This window comes from Hemitrygon akajei, chromosome 14 (assembly GCF_048418815.1).
Source record: "Hemitrygon akajei chromosome 14, sHemAka1.3, whole genome shotgun sequence".
Classification (NCBI taxonomy): Eukaryota; Metazoa; Chordata; class Chondrichthyes; order Myliobatiformes; family Dasyatidae; genus Hemitrygon; species Hemitrygon akajei.
Window position 1 is genome coordinate 56,783,620 of NC_133137.1, and position 16,622 is coordinate 56,800,241.

The 16,622-nt window shown below is 41.1% G+C and overlaps 1 long non-coding RNA gene across 2 annotated transcripts; it reads right to left on the reverse strand.

Moving 5' to 3' along the window:
* Window positions 1–3,856: 3,856 nt before the first annotated feature.
* Window positions 3,857–15,781, reverse strand: LOC140738996 (uncharacterized). Of its 2 annotated transcripts, none has more exons than XR_012101519.1 (4): window positions 15,429–15,781; window positions 14,857–15,056; window positions 10,362–10,496; window positions 3,857–4,317 (listed from the first exon to the last, which is right to left on the reverse strand). It is a non-coding gene; the product is annotated as an uncharacterized lncRNA (long non-coding RNA). The 2 variants fall into 2 exon arrangements; XR_012101520.1 differs by lacking the exon at window positions 15,429–15,781 and adding an exon at window positions 15,273–15,323.
* Between the last annotated feature and the right edge of the window lie 841 nt (window positions 15,782–16,622).

Sequence of the window (16,622 nt, forward strand, 5' to 3'; positions counted from 1 at the left end):
GAGGTGGATGCCAAGATCCCAGTGGCCATTTTGGAGCAGTAATTGTATGAGTGTGCCACTGTAGGAGTCTGAGGTCTGAAGCTTCAGATCAAGAGGCTTTGAGAAGGAGGCGCAGGTAAGAACAGGTACAGCTTTTTCTATAGTTGTTAACTAAAAAGGTATCACATTGTAACTAATTTGATTACAACTAACATAATGGAGCTAGGGTGCTTGTGAACATGAGGAGTCAGGGTTTGGCTCAGGCAGAGCTGGAAGAAATACAGCAGGGCAGGGCTCAGGTGGACTGAAAGGGAAGGACAGAATGCTTGACTCAGGTGGACCTGGAAGGAATTCAGCAGGGCAGGGCTCAAGGGGAGAGGCAATGTGTGACTCAGGTCACCATGTAGAGTGAATCCGGAGTTGGACTGTATGGAATGAATGAACAATTACACAAAGAATCAGGAATCAGGCAAAGGGTGATTGGAAATGAAGTGGGCAACATGAAAAGGGTGCAGACATGACAGGGTAAGGCACAAATCCATTAGTGTAACAGGAATTGGTGTAGAGAGGCGCAAGGTCAGCATGGATATAGGGCCTCTTTCTATGCTGTATGACAGAATGTTGAATTATGTATGTTAATCGAGATCCAATTCTCAGTTGGACATACTGAGAAGTTACTAATTCCTTAAATTTCCAAATCAATAGTAATATTAATCTTAAGGATGCTACCAAATAAAATGGAGGAAAGAGCAAAACCTGAAGAGTGAAATGCCTGGATTCTGAAGAACATGGCTGCTGATAATCTAGCCAGGGCTCAGGTGCATGTTCACTATTGGGCAGATAACCTATTCACTGGCCGTCTTCAGGATTAAATGGCTAAAAACTCACACTCCTGAAGACAGGAATGAAGCAGTCCTTTACAAGTAACTTAATCATTCAATACTTAGAGCAATGTAGGTCTGTGAAAGTTAGGAGTATTATAGATTAATGGTGAATACTCAAATCTCATCAGTGGGGAGACATGTAATTGTGGCCTCAGGTTCTTCCTGTTTGGCACGGCGCAGCCAACCAGTGTCCTGCTGGTTGTTTAGTTCCTATCATAAAGGAAATAGAGTAAAGCTTATCTAAACTCAGTGCTGGTGTTAGTTGGCGACACTCAAGAAAATGTACGCTCATACTTCTGGAACCAAGGAATCACATCTAAAGTTTAAAATTCAAAGTAAAATTTATTATCAGAGTACATATATGTCACCACATACAACCCTGAGATTCTTTTTCCTGCGGGCATACTTAGCAAATCTATAGAATAGTACCTGTAAACATAATGAAAGAGCAAGAGCATAAAAGGCAACACATTATAAATGCAAATATAAATAAACAACAATAAATAACGAGAGCATGAAATAAAAAGGTAAAGAGTCCTTGAAGTGAGATCATTGGTTGTGGGAACATTTCAATAAATGAGTGTAGTTGTCCTCTTTTGTTCAAGAGCCTGATGGTTGAGGGGTAGTATCTGATGGTGCGAGTTCTGCGGCTCTTGTGACTTCCATATGAGGGCAGCAGTGAGAAAAGAGCATAGCCTGCGTGTTGAGGATCTTTGATGCTGGATGCTGCTTTCCTATGACAGCATTTCATGTAGATGTGCTCAATGGTTCAGAAGGCTTTACCCGTGATGCATTGGGCTGAATCCTCTAACTTTTGAAGGATTTTCCCTTCAAAGGCATTGGTGTTCCCATACCAAGCTGTAATTACGCCAGTCAGCACACTTTCCACCACACATCTATTGAAGTTTGTCAAGGTTTTTAATGTCATACTGGATCTCCACAGACTCCTAAGGAAGTAGAGGTGGTGCAGTGCTTTCTTTACAATTACATTTATATGATAGGTCCAGGACAGGTCCTCTGAGGTAGTGACACCCAAGAATTTAAAGCTACTGACCCTCTCCATCTCTGATCCACTGATGAGGATTTGCTCATGGACCTATAGTTTCCCTCTCCTGAAGTCTACAATCAGTTCCTTGGTCTTTTTGAGATTGAGAGAGAGGTTGTTGTTATTACACCACTCAGCCAAATTTTCAGTCTCCCTCCTGGATGCTAATTCATCACCACCTTTGATGCAGCCAACAGCAGTGTTATCATCAGCAAACTTGTTTATGGCGTTGGAGATGTAGTTAGCCTACAGTCATAGGTGTAAAGCCAGTAGAGAAGGGGACTAAGCACACTGCCCTGTGGAGCACTTGTGCTGATGTAGATTGTGGAGGAGATGTTTTTGCCAACCCGAACTGGCTGGGGTCTACAAGTGAGGAAATCCAGCTGCACAAGGCCGTATTGAGGCCTGGGTCTTGGAGTTCACTGATTAGTTTTGAGGGGATGATGGTATTGTGCTGAGTAATTGATAAAGAGTATCCTGATGTATGTATCTTTGCTGTTCAGATTTTCCAGGGTTGCATGAATGACAATAAGATAACATCTGCTGTGGACCTGTTGCTTTGATAGGCAAACTGGATCAGATCCATGTTGCCACTCAGGTAGGAGCCTCTCAAAACACTTCATCACCGTCGATGTAACTGGTTGAGGCAGGTTACTGTGCTCTTCTTGGATACCAGTATGATTGAAGCCTACCTGAAGCAGGTGGGTACCACATTCTGCTGAAGTGAGAGGTTGAAGATATCCATGAACACACCAACCAGCTGGTCAGTACAGAACTTCAGTACTTGGCCAGGTACTCCATCCGGACTGGATGCTTTCTTTGGATTCACCCTCTTGAAAGCAACCTGCACGTCATCTTCGGATACTGAGGTCAAAGGATCATCACGAGATGTACGGGTGCATGATGGTTCCTCCAAGTTTTGATGGTCAAAGCCAGCATTGAGCTTATCTGGAAGAAGTGAAGATCTGCCATCCACCATGTTACTTGATTTAACTTTGTAGGAGGTTATGGCATTCAATCTCTGCTGTTGAGCATCCCTTGTTGATTCCAGCCTAGTCCAGAATCTCCACTTTGCCTGTCAGATGGCTTTCCATTAATCATACCTGCACCTCCTGTAATATTCTTGATCTCCACACTTGAATGCCTGTGATCTGGACCTCAGCAAATTCTGGATTTCATGGTTCATCCAGGGCTTCTGATTGGGGAAGACCCCAAACGATTTTGTAGGGCCACATTCATCTACAGCTGTTTTAATAAAATCTATTACAACCCTGGTATAGTCATTCAGATACTCCAAAAAGTGCTTGAACACAGCCTAGTCAAAGCAATCCCTTAATCATTCCTCTGCTTCCAACGACCACCTCATAGTTGGAGCCTTGCTCTTTAGGCTCTCACTATAAGCAGGTAGTAGAAGTACAGCCAAATAGTCTGATTTGCCAAAATGTGGTCTCAGGAAGGAACGCTAGGCATTCCTTATCGGAATGTAGCTGTGATCTAGTGTGTTGCGACCACAGGTGCTACAGGTTATATGCTGGTAATAATTGGGCAGGGTTTCTTCAAACAGTCCTGGTTAAAGTCATCAACTATAATTTGAAATGCATTTGGATGGGCTGTTTCATCGTGCAGTGTCGCGAGTGCTTTCTTATAGTCGGCCGCTGGTGGTATATGAACTATGGTTAGGATCACAGATGAGAATTCTCAAAGCATATTTAATTTCTTACTTAAAGTTTCCCTGCACAAATCTCTGTTTTAAAGACTGAAACGTTGCATACTACAGCAACAAAGGAATAGCAGATACACTCTTTCTCTGCTGTCTGCATTGAGAAGTTTGGAGCTGAATAGCAGACTTCTGCATCTGCCATGCACCTTATTGTGTGCCAAGTGAGCATTTCTCCCTTGTGCAACAAAGTTATCCACACAGAAATACAAATATTGTCCAGTCTTTAAAAACAATTCTCAATATTAGTCTTTAATAGAATTCAAGTAAGTTATACAGATATTTGTGTGGTGCTAGCAGCTTTATTTAAATTAAAAACATGCAGGGAACTTCTTACCTAAAGCAATAAACCTGATCATATCCATGCAATGTTCCAATGCAAAAAAAAAATTCAACAGTATTGAAACAGGGCACAACTGCTTGAAATCCTAAAACAGATGAACATTTTCAACCTCTACTGAGACTGGAGCCAAAGCAACAATCCACTAACATTTAGAAAAGATTGCTCTGTGTTCTAGCGTTCGAGGTAACTGAAAAATTCTCTGCTGTACAGTCCCATGCTGTCTCTCTTGCCATAAGAGTTTGGGCCTACATTTGTTGCTTTGTATTTGGTGGGGGTTCGACTCAAAAATTCTGCAAGACGCGATGTCACACAAGAGGCAGTGTTGCACTTTCCCCTTTTCACAAAGATGCTGCAAGAACAAATTAAATAAATAAATTCCCTGGAATAGACTAATTATAGAACGTAGAACATCACAACACAGGAACAGGCCCCTTCACTCAAAGTAGTCCATCATATTCTGGTATGTATGTAGGTTATCTTCAGTTACATCAGAGTGCTTTTTCAAGAAATAAGTATAATAGTACAAGAAGTTACATAATATGGACATTATAATATGAATCTATCACTTAAGAGGAAGTTTAGAAAAAGGAAGAGCTGATTTATAAGAACCAGAATCAGGTGTTCATATCACTGTCTTATATAATGTGAAATTTGTGGTTTAGTGCAGCAGTACATTGCAAACACATAAAATTACTAAGTAAACAGTGTAAAACAAAAGAATAACAGAGTAGTGCTCATGTGTTCTTAGACCATTTAGAAATCTGATGGCCACTTGTGGGGGGGTTGGTGAGTTGAGATGGGGTGGGGGGGGGGGGGGGGAGAAGATGTTTGTGAGCATTGAGAGTGGGTCTTCATGCTCCTCATCTCTACCCGGATAGTAGTAATAAGAGGGCATGTCCTGAATGGTGAGGATCCTTAATGATACATGCTGCTGCTTTGTTCATGCACCAGCACTTGAAGATGGAGAGGGTAGTGCCTGCGATGGAACTGACTGATGCTACAATCTTCTGAAAGCTCTGGCAGCCCTGTATAATGGAGCCACTGTACCAGGCTGTGATCACAAGTCAGAATGCTCTCTATTCTACATCTATAGAAATTTGCAAGAGTCTTTGGAGGATTGATCTGCAGAGATGTTCTTGCCCAGGAACTTAAACCAGCTCTCCTTTTCCATCACAGACCTCTCAATGAGGACCAACGTGTTCCTCTGACTTTCACTTCCTGAAATTGACGATCAATTCTTTGGTCCTGCTAAAGGTGAGGGCAAGGATTTTATTGCTAACAACTTCCGAACCAAATCCCCCAAGTAGGCCAGAGCACCTTTTGCCTTTTTAACCACCTTATCAACTTGCATTGCAGGCTTGAGTGATCCTGCATGTGGTTCCAAGACTCCTTTGTTCCTGAACACTTTTACGAATGCTGCCATTAACTTTGTATTCTGCCTTGAAGTTCAAACTTCCAAAGTGAATCACTTCATACTTTTCCAGATTGAACTTCATCTTGCCACTTCTCTGCCCAGCTCTGCATGCTGACTATATTCTCTTAATACCAACCGCAAATCTTCTCACTATCCACAACACCACCAACCTTCCTGTTATCTTCAAACTTACTAATCCATCCTTCCACTTTCTCATCAAAGCCATTTATAAAAATCACAAAGAGCAGGGGTCTCAGAAGAGACTTCTGCATAACACCACAAATCATGGACCTCCCCAAAGAATATGTCCATCTATTACCACCCTCTGCCATCTGTGGACAAGCTACAGTCAAGCATCTCTGGATCTCATACCTCCTGACTTTCTGAATGAGCTTATAAATTTCAGCCTTAAACATGACATATGGTAGATTGGAGTGCTACTGGTTGATTGTTGTTGAGACACTTCACCCTGCTCTTCTTGATCATCGGTACAGCTGCAGCCCTTTTGAACAAGAGGGAAGCTCCAATCACAGGAGTAAGATGTCTTGAACCTTGATATGCTGATCAAACTAAAATGTAAATAATTTATTTTAAGAGATACAGGTGGAACAGGCATTTCTGGCCCACTGAGCCAAGCTGCTTAGCAACTGTCTGGTCTAAGCCTAGCCTAATCACAGATTATTTACAATGACCAAATAACCTCTTAACTGGTATGGTTTTGGACGGTGGGAGGAAATCCACGTGATCACGGAGAGAACATACAAACTCTTTGAAGATGGCAGTGGAATTGAACTTCTGAACTCCAGTGCCCCAAGCAGAAATAGCATTGCACTAACCTCTATGCTATCTTAAACTAAGGCGTCAAATGTTCCAAGATCCATAGCCCTTAGGGAGGGTGAGCTGCAATTTATTTATTTGTTTTTAAAAACAGGAAAATGGATTTTCTACTTTCCCTCCAAGATGCAGGCACATTTGTCCTTCCACAAATGCTGCCTGACCTGCTGAATGTTTCCAATATTTTCTTGTCTCAGTTCCAACTATAAAACTTATGTATACAAAAGACTAATTTGGCAACCTACTGATAACTTGTGCTACCTCAAAATTGAACTGTAAATACAACAGAGCAGTTACATCACAACATTGTCCAAATGTTAGCTCAACTATTTCTGGGAGGTGCTGTCAGAAGTAATATTAGATGAAAGATCATTGACATCAGAACAGCTACATCAGTTGTTGAAAATAATATTAGATTTTCCTTTCATCCAGAGGTCTGTGATTCATGACTTCTTGATAAATGACTACTCAGCCTTACTCAATACGAGTTCTTAGCCAACTGCTCTGTTCTCTCTACACTCATGATTGTGCACCCAAGCACAGCTCAGATGTTAGCTACAAATTTGCTGATGACTCTGCTGTTGTTGGTAGAATCTCAGATGATGATATGCAGGTGTACAGGAGTGAAAGAGATCCGCTGATTGAGTGGTGTTGCAATAACAACCACACACTGAACATCAGCAAGGCCAAAAAAAAAAAAAAAAAAAAAAATCGATTGTGGACATCAGGAAGAGGAAGTCAAGAGAACATACATCAACCTTCACTGAGGGATCGGCAGTGGAAAGAGTGAGCAATTTCAAGTTTCTGGGTGTCAGCATCTCAGAGGATCTATCTTGGGCTCAACACATTGAAGCAAACACGAAGACACCTCATCAGAATCTCTACTTCATGAGGAGTTGAGGAGATTTCAGCTGTTACTAAAGACACTTGCAAACTTCTATAGGTAGATATAGAGAGCATTCTGACTGGTTACCTCAGAGCCTGGCATGAAGCCTCCGTTGCACAGGATTGCAAGAGGCTGCAGAGGTTTGTGGACTCAGCCTGATACATCACAGGCACAGCACACCCATCATCAAAAACATCTTCAAGAGCTGGTGTCTCAGGAAGACGTCATTTCACCATCCGGGACATACCCTCTTCTCATTACTATCGCCAGTGAGGGGATACAAGAGCTTGAAGACCCAAATTAAATGATTCAGAAACAGCATCTTCTCTTCCGCTATCTGATATCTAACAGCCCATGAATCCCTGAACAATACCTTGTTATTCCTCTTTATGTCTGTAATTGATAGATCTTTATGTCTTTGCAGTGTATCACTTCTGCACGACAATACATTTCATGTCATATATCAGTGATAATAAACCTGGCTCTGAGTCTGATCTGAAGAGGTAGGTATAGTACATCAGAGCTTCAAACAGCCCTGGAAATTAATGCCCAGTTATCTGTGAGGCTGTTCCTAAGTGCTAATCGAGTATCACAATATGAAAAAAATATTAAAATAATGCATAAAATAATTTGATATTATTGCAATCATTCTAAATTATAAATATTCTTTGTGACTTATATACATAAGAATATTTGGAAATATTTTTAAATTATTCTTTCTTCCATTCTCTCAGACACCACTTAATATTTCTTCAGCTGAGAGAATATAAACTGCAGATTTTACATTAAACCTATAATTACTAAATATTATTACATAATGTTTAATCAGAGACATCCCAGAATTGATTAATGCAATTAAAAGAATCTCTTCACCATTTCCTGTTGAGACATGCCCACTTTATTTAATAACGCACTTCATGAATACACTCAAGTATGACAAGCTGGCTCCAACCTCAGCAACCCACTTTTATGAATGCTTAGTTTCCAACTGGACATGTGGAAATAGAACCCTGAGATAATCAGTGGCCCAAGAGCATCCCATTCAAAAAGCTAGACATGCCAGATCAGTGGATTATTATCTGACCCTTTATACTATTCTTGCTTTGTATCCATAAACACTAGAATACTACAGCACAGTACAGGCCCTTCAGCCTTCAATGTTGTGCTGACCCATAAATTCCTTAAAAAAGTACTAAACCCACACTACCCCATAACCCTCCATTTTTCTTTCATCCATGTGCCTGTCCAAGAGACTCTTAAATACTCCTAATGTTTTAGCCTCCGCCACCATCCCTGGCAAGTTATTCCAGGCACCCACAACCCCGTGTAAAAAAACTTACCCCTATTGTCTTCCCTCCCTCAACTTTGTACATATGCCTTCTGGTGTTTGCTATTCATGCCCTGGGAAACAGGTACTGGCTATCCAGCCAATCTATGCCTCTCATAATCTTGTAGACCTCTATCAAGTCCCCTCTCATCCTTCTACACTCCAAAGAGAAAAGTCCCAGCTCTGCTAACCTTGCCTCATAAGACTCATTTTCCAATCCAGGCAAGATCCTGGTAAATCTCCTCTATACCCTCTCCATAGCTTCCACATCCTTCCTATAATGAGGTGACCAGAACTGAACACAATACTCTAAGTGCGGTCTCACCAGAGATTTGTAGAGTTGCAACATGACCTCTCTACTCTTGAACTCAATCCCCCTATTAATGAAGCCTAGCATCCCATAGGCCTTCTTAACTACCCTATCAACCTGTGCAGCGACCTTGAGGGATGTATGGATTTGATCCCCAAGGTTCATCTGTTCATCCACTCTCTTAAGTAACTGACCATTAACCCTGTACTCAGCCACGTCAAATTTCAAGATATCTATGCTTCAGGCATTTCTTTTTGTCCACCTTAAATTTGGTATTTCGAAAGGCATCATTGCTTCCAATATTATATACAATTAGCTTTTAACCACATCATGGGTCTTTGGATAGTATTAGTCACGTTGTCTGACTAGAGCCACTGTTCTTTCTTCTAGACTGAGTACTTGTCTTCTTGTCCTTGTCTTGTAATTTAGTCTGAATTAAAATCCTGAATTTCATTTTATTTTTTCTAAGTATTTACCTTTGTATTTCATAATGAAGTCAACTAACAAGTTTTCTTGTTTTTTTAGTTTATTAAATGAACTTCCAACATCAGATTTAAAAAAAGTGTTTCTAATCATTTGAGTATTTATCTCCCTGGCATTTACTATCTGTGGTCTAACCACAGCACCTCACAGTTTAAATGCAACTTTCTCTAAATAATCCACTTTGACTTCCTAGTTCTGCACTCAACTGCTTGTTTGGTTATTAAATTAACTGCTTAGTTTCATGCATAGTTCACAATGCGCCGTGAGAAGTCTACATTCATTCTTCTCATTACTACCAACAGGGAGGCGGCGTAGGAGACTGAAAACCCACTCAATGTTTTAGAAACAGCTTCTTCCCCCCCCATCCTCCAACCATCAATTTCTAAATGGCCCATGAACTGTATCTCACTATTTTAGCTCTTTTTATCACATTACTTATTCTCTCTGTATATATCGATAATGTAGAAGACTGGCAAAGTATACAGTGTGATATAGATCAGTTGCAGATATGGGCACAGAAATGGTAGATGGAGTTTAAACCAGATAAATTTGCTTTTGGCATAATGGCCTTCATAAATCTATGTACTGAATACTGAAAATGGGGTGTTCTGTTGAAGTTGTATAAGATGTTGGTGAGGTCCAATTTGGAGTATTGTGAGCAGATTTGGTCACATACCTACAGGAATGATGAAAGTAAAGTTGAAAGTGTGTAGAGAATTGGTGGGAATATACTGTGGTGAGATCAGGAGACAACGATGGGGCTGGTGGGATCAGACCATCGGGAGCTGACATGGACTCTCTAGGGTCAGTAGCCTCTTCCTGTCCTATAGTATATAAATCTTATATTTGCATTCTCTGCAGAAATTTGCAAATCAGAACTTTGTACAATACAGGTCTACATGTATTCATGATCTCTCTCCTGCCCTACATTGTTAATGTGCAAGCATATATTTCATCATTACTGCTATGAAGTGGAGTGTAGAACTGAAATGTTAACCCTTCTCTCCTGGTACTGCATGTTTTGGTTGTAATCTCAGTTTCTGCTGTTACAGGTCCTTCACATCAGGATGCTGTAGAGCAAAGTGGAAGCAACTAGTTGAGAAGGTTATTCAGGATGGTGCAGGATGTGGTGAAGGTACCTCTTTGGCTTAAATGGCTCTTGCACAGGGAATGCAGCTGACCCACCAGTGGGAGACCTCTTCCTCAGCACTGGGATCTGCCAGGAGTACCACTCCGGGAGCACAGCATCTGACTCACTGGGAACCGCAGAGTACCTGATTTGATGAGAAACAAGAAGCAAAGTTATTAAGGATGGCATGGCCATTTATGGGTTAGCACAACACTAATACAGTGCCAGTGACCTGGATTCAATTCCACTGCTGTCTGTACGGAGCCTGGACATTCTCCCCATGAATGCCTGGGTTTCCTCTGGGTGATCTGGTTTCCTCCCACATTCCAAAGGTATATGGGTCTTAGGTTAATTGCACACATGGACATAATTGGCCAGTGCAGGCCCGTTGGGCTGGAAGGACCATTACCACTCTGTGTCTCTAAATAAAATTTAAAAAAATAGGAGAAAGGAAAGCAGGAATCAGTTTGGGGGCTGCTTGGAGGGCAGAAATATTTTTCTGCTCCTGTTCCTGTCAAATTGGATCCGAGTTGCATCTACTGCCCTTCCTCATAGCGATTAACACTTTCAGACTTCCCGACGACAGTCCTGATGAAGGGGCTCAAACTGAAATGTCAACTATTTATTCCCCCCACCCCCATAGATATTGCCTGACTTACCGAGTTCCTCCTGTAATTTGTATGTGTGGCTGTCCTGAGGATAATTAAAATCTGTGCATACGTTTCTTCTGTGTAGGCCACTATTGCCTCAACATTAACAATTCTTAACACTCTTGTTCAAATCCTTCAATGACCTCACCTCTCTCATTGCTGTAATCTTCTTCAAACCCTCTGTTCACAGAGAAGTTTTTGTTCCTCCACCTCTTGTGTCTGCTCCTTTCTTTAATCACCAGGCCTTTAACCATTTGGGCTCCAAGCATTGATAAGCCATCCAGTCTCCCTATCATTCTCTCTTCCCTTAATATTATGTTTAAACCCCACTCATTTGATCACATTCATGGTTCCCAATACTCACAATTCATTCATTGGCTCAGTGTTAGCTTCAGAATCAGATTTTCAATGTTACACATGTGAAACTTGTTGTTCTGCAGCAGCACATTGCTAAATTACTATAACTTACAGAATTCAAAAATATAAACTTTAGCCTAATTTTAGCCTTGAGGCATAGCTTGGAACTTTTTATCTTCTCGAAGGCACCATATAAATGCAAGATGTTCATTTTTTGGAGTGTGACACACCAACACAGTATCATATTATCAGTCACTGTTTTGTGAAACATTCTACCATTATCCTTTTTGACACTCCCCCAGATTACACAAGTAATCTAAATTGCCCAGTATAGTTCAATAGAAAATTATAAATTCTATTTAAAAATTATAAAAGATATATTCTATATATTTTATTGAACATTTTAAGTATCTATTTTTTATTAAAATATTCACAAATCTGAAAGTGTTCTCTTTAAAACATTCATTATTCTACCTCAAATACAGCAAAGAGAAATCTCCTACAAGATATAGAAAATTCTTCAGTAAATTTAAGGAAAGTGAGATTTTAGGAGATACTCTGTTAACTCCCACAAGGTCACAGAGACTGACATCACTGTCTCGTTCCTGTCATTGGAGCCCACTTGGGAACATGGCTAGCTCCTTTTCTGAGTTTGCCATGAACTTACTCCCTTTCTCAACTCAATATCAGCACCTCAGAACAGAACATTACAGCATAGTACAAGCCCTTCAGACCACAATATTATGCCGGCCTTTTAACCTTTTCTAACATCAATCTAACCCTTTCCTCCTACATAACCCTACACTTTTCTGTCATCCATGTGCGCAAGAGTTTTTTTTTTAAAAATAGCTCTGCTCAATTTTAAAGCAATCCTTAATTTTGATTTACTTTATATGTTAAGTAAAAAAATGCAATAGAACACTCTGATATAGAAACATAGAAAACGTACAGCGCAATACAGGCCCTTCGGCCCACAATGCTGTGCCAAACACGTACTTACTTTAGAAATTACCTAGGGATACCATTGCCTGTTATTTTTCTAAGCTCCACGTACCTATCCAGGATTCTCTTAAAAGACTCCAACACCTCCACCACCATTGCCGGCAACCCATTCCGAGCACTCACCACTCTCTGCATAAAAAAAAACTTACCCCTGACATCTCCTTTGTACCTACTTCCAAGGACCTTAAAGCTGTGCCCTCTCATATTAGCCACATATCCTAGTGACCATGACATCACTTGTGTTTCAGAGAATCAGAGGATTGCTGGTTGAAGTCCTACTCTGAAGAATGAAGCCCATAACCCAGGCTGTATTTCTGCCTAGGGAGTACTGTATTGACAGGTCCGGTATCACACGAGTAAGACTTTATACCATGGCTGCAACACTTTTGCAACCTCTTGACCATAAAATATACCTGCTCTGAGCTACTTCACTGCTTAGGGAGACAATAGATTAGACAACAGGAAAAAGCTATTTGCATTCATTATGAAAATCAGAAATTGCAGATGTTGGAAGTCTAAAATAACAGCAGTAAGATGCTGGAAACCCTCATCAAGTCAAGTGGCATCTATGAAAGGAGAGACAGAAAAATTACTTCATTTCTGTGTTTTCCAAATCTCTGCAGGACTAAAACAAAGGATTCTGTAGATGCTGGACACACACACAGACACAGACACAGACACAGACACAGACACAGAGTCAGGCAGGCAGCAGCCATGGAGGGGAATAAGCAGTTGACCTTTCTGGCTGACCCTTCATCAAGACTGGAAATGAAGGGGGAAGAAAGTGGAGGGAGAGAAAGTCATACAAGGTGATAGGTGACACACACAAAATACTGGAGGATTCTGCAGACTAGGGAGAATCTGTGGAAAAGAGTAAACAGTCGACATTTCAGGCTCAGGATTCTTATCCACAGATGCTGCTTGGACTGCTGAGTCCCTCCAGCATTCTGTGTGTGTTGCTTTGATCTCCAGCACCTGCAGATCTTTTCGTGTAGGTGATAGGTGAAGCTGGGTGACGTAGTGTGGAGGAGGGATAATGTAAGAAGGTGGGAGGTGATAAGTGGAAAAGGTAAAGAGCTAATGAAAAAGGAATCTAATAGGAGAGGAGAGTGGACTATGGAAAACGGGAAGGAGGAAGGCTATCGGTTGAGAGTAGTGTCAGAACGTGGAAGGGAAATAGGAAGAAAGGGGAGGGGGGGACAAATTTACAAAATTTGGAGAAATCATTGTTCATGTCATCAGGTTGGAGGCTACACAGTTGGAATATGAGGTGTTGCTCCTCCAGCCTGAAAGTGGACTCATCTAGGCAGTAGAAGAGGTATGGACTAATATGTCGGATTGGGAATGGGAAGCAGAATTAAAATGGGTGGCCAATGAATTACAGGATTGATAAAGAATCTTCCATCTGCAGCATTAACTCTGTTCCTTTCCCCACAGATGCTGTCTGACCTGCTGTGAGCTTCCATTATGCTTTGTTTTCATTTGTCATTTATTTTGGTCTCAGTGTTTCCTGGCTAATTAAATCATTTATAAAGAAAACAAACAATTTAAAGTTCCTCCAAGCGACAATAAGATTAATAGTCTGATAATAGTGCTGGGTTTGAGAGTGCCTTGCAGACTTTTACAGCCAGCCAAGAGAGCAGCAAGTGTTTAAACCTCACCCAGTTATCATGACCTTTGTCAGTGCAGTACTCACTCAGTGAGATACTGAGCATGGGGTACACTGGGGGAGAGACAAGAGATTAGACACAATTGGAATGTTTTCTCTTGAGCTTCCCAGGCTGAGAGGCAAAATGATGCAAGTATATAAAATTAAGAGAAACATTGTTAAGACAAGCAGTCAGAGTCTTTTCCCCCAGGGTAGAAATGACAAATACTAGATTTAAGTTAGAGAGAGAAAGTTTAAAGGAGATTTGCAAGATTTTTAAAAAACGGAGCAATAGGTGCCATGGCAATTGTTGGATAGGGCAGCTGTTTCGACATTTACACCGGCACATCGAAAACGTATATTAATATAACGTCCTAGCTACCCCGCATTTGGCTTCCTAATATCATTTAGAATTAATTTAAAAGTTGTTGTTTTTTTTTAACTTTTTAAAGCTGTCATTGCGACCAGAGTGCATCACAGAGTCGTTTTCGATTTATAATCCCGCTCCTGTTTTCGAGTCCTTTTCTGCCGGTCTCATTTTTGGAGTGCATTCCTAAACTGTAAAGTCCAATACCTAAAGCTATAAGGGATAAAGACACACTGGACACATTTAAATGCCAGCTCAAAATTTATTCATTTAACCTTGCTTTTAACTAACATTTTTTGTCTTTCATTTTCATCTTTATTTTTAGTCGTTTGCACTTTATATCATTGAACTACATCGTCTGTATGAAAAGCGCTCTATAAATAAGTTACTATTACCGTGTGATTATCAATACCTGCATCGTAATCATGATAAACATCCTGGATCAATACTAATCCAAAAGAGGTGGTAATAATACACAGACCTGCTTGGGACAGCCTGTACTCCGTCCAGCGAGCTGAGGTGGAAGACAAAGGCGACAAGGAGGACGGTGGAGAGTTTCAGACAGTTCATGATTTAAATGTGGAGTTACAAACAAGCAGGAAGACGCTGGGGGAAACTTTCAGCGACAGACTGCAACCCTCCTTAACTTGCGCTGGAACAACTCCTACCGCACCCAGGTTACTGTTAAAGGCGAAGAAGCGGGTTATAATTCGGATTCTAGCCGTAAGCATTGAATGTTACAGAGTTTGCGATATTTCCAATCTGCAAAATTAGATTCGACATTCATTTCAAATTTTACTTCTTCGAACCTCTGCATTATAAAATATACAATGAAACGCATTTTCATTTACATCCACTAACAATTAACAACAAACAGAAAAAGCATCGCCATCGTACTTAATTGTAGACATGGTTACGAGCTAGGGTGTGGGACATCATTCATTCAGGGTACCTGGGGTTTAAAGCGGGGGATGGGAACTGGAGGCGGATCAGATTAGAGGTGGGAATTGTGAAAGGGAGGTCATTTTAGAGTAGGATATGTTAGTTACTTACATGAAGAAGCACTAAAACCTCTGCTGGAATTCAGACACTCCCGAGGCCCCCCTTTCTCGACAGCACGCTGGGGGTTTCTGTTGTCTTGTTTCCCATTGCTGGCGAGTGCCTCTGGTCTTTTAAAGCCCGGCACCTCTCGGTTTTATTTTGACGTCAGCGGGCTGAAGAGACACCCAGTGTAGGAACTTGATAAATCCCCTGTGGATAAAAACAGGAGTCAATGCCCCGGTTAGTGCCCAGGCGTCAGCTCATTAATAGAAGATGGGCTGTACTACATCTTTCTAATCCTGAGAGATATAACAGTTGTTGCAACTGCAGAGTTCGGCACTTGATTCACAACCAATACCCACTTTGTGGAGTTTACAACTGAAGTTAAGATGGCGGCGCGGCCGTAAAGCGAACCCTCGAGGGGTAATGAAAACAAATGGACAAACTTAAGTCTCCCACATCCGATTTTATTCAGTTACGGACCCACTGTTACCATTGTCTGGTTACGGGAAGATTTAAAACGTCAAGTTCTCCTCAGTTTCATGATGCCATAGACATGCGACTTGGAAACAGGAACTTCGGCCCATCTTGTCCATGCACACCCACCTGGTTCAAACGATGATGCAGATCAGAGAGAGAACCTCATTAAAACGGAAGTTTGAAGTACCAGGGTAGAGTGGAGATGGAGAGGGATTTTCCGTTTGGTAAGCCAGTCTAGAATTAGAAAGCACAACCTCAGAATAGAACGACTCATAGATGGTGGTGAGTCCAGTATATTTAGGAAGAGATTGATAAATTCTGAATTAGTATAGGATTAAAGGTTGTAGTACATTGGAGAGGACAGCACAGGACCAGGCTATTAGGCCCACAATGTTGTGCTATATCAGCTAAAAAGCAAATCAAAAACACCCAAACTCTAATCCTTCCTACCTACACAATGTCCATATCCCTCCATCTTCCTTATATCCACATTCCTATCCAAATGTCTTCTAAAAGTCTCTAATGTATTTGCCTCTACCACCATACCTGGCAGCACATTCCAGGGATCCACCACTCTCAAAAACATATCCCTGTCATCCCTCTTGAACCTACCCCCTCTCACCTTCAATGTATGCACTTCAACCCTGGGAATCAGATAATCCCTGTCTACTCTATCTATGTCTCTAAAGATCTTATAAATCTCTGTCAGATCTTCCCTCAGCTGCC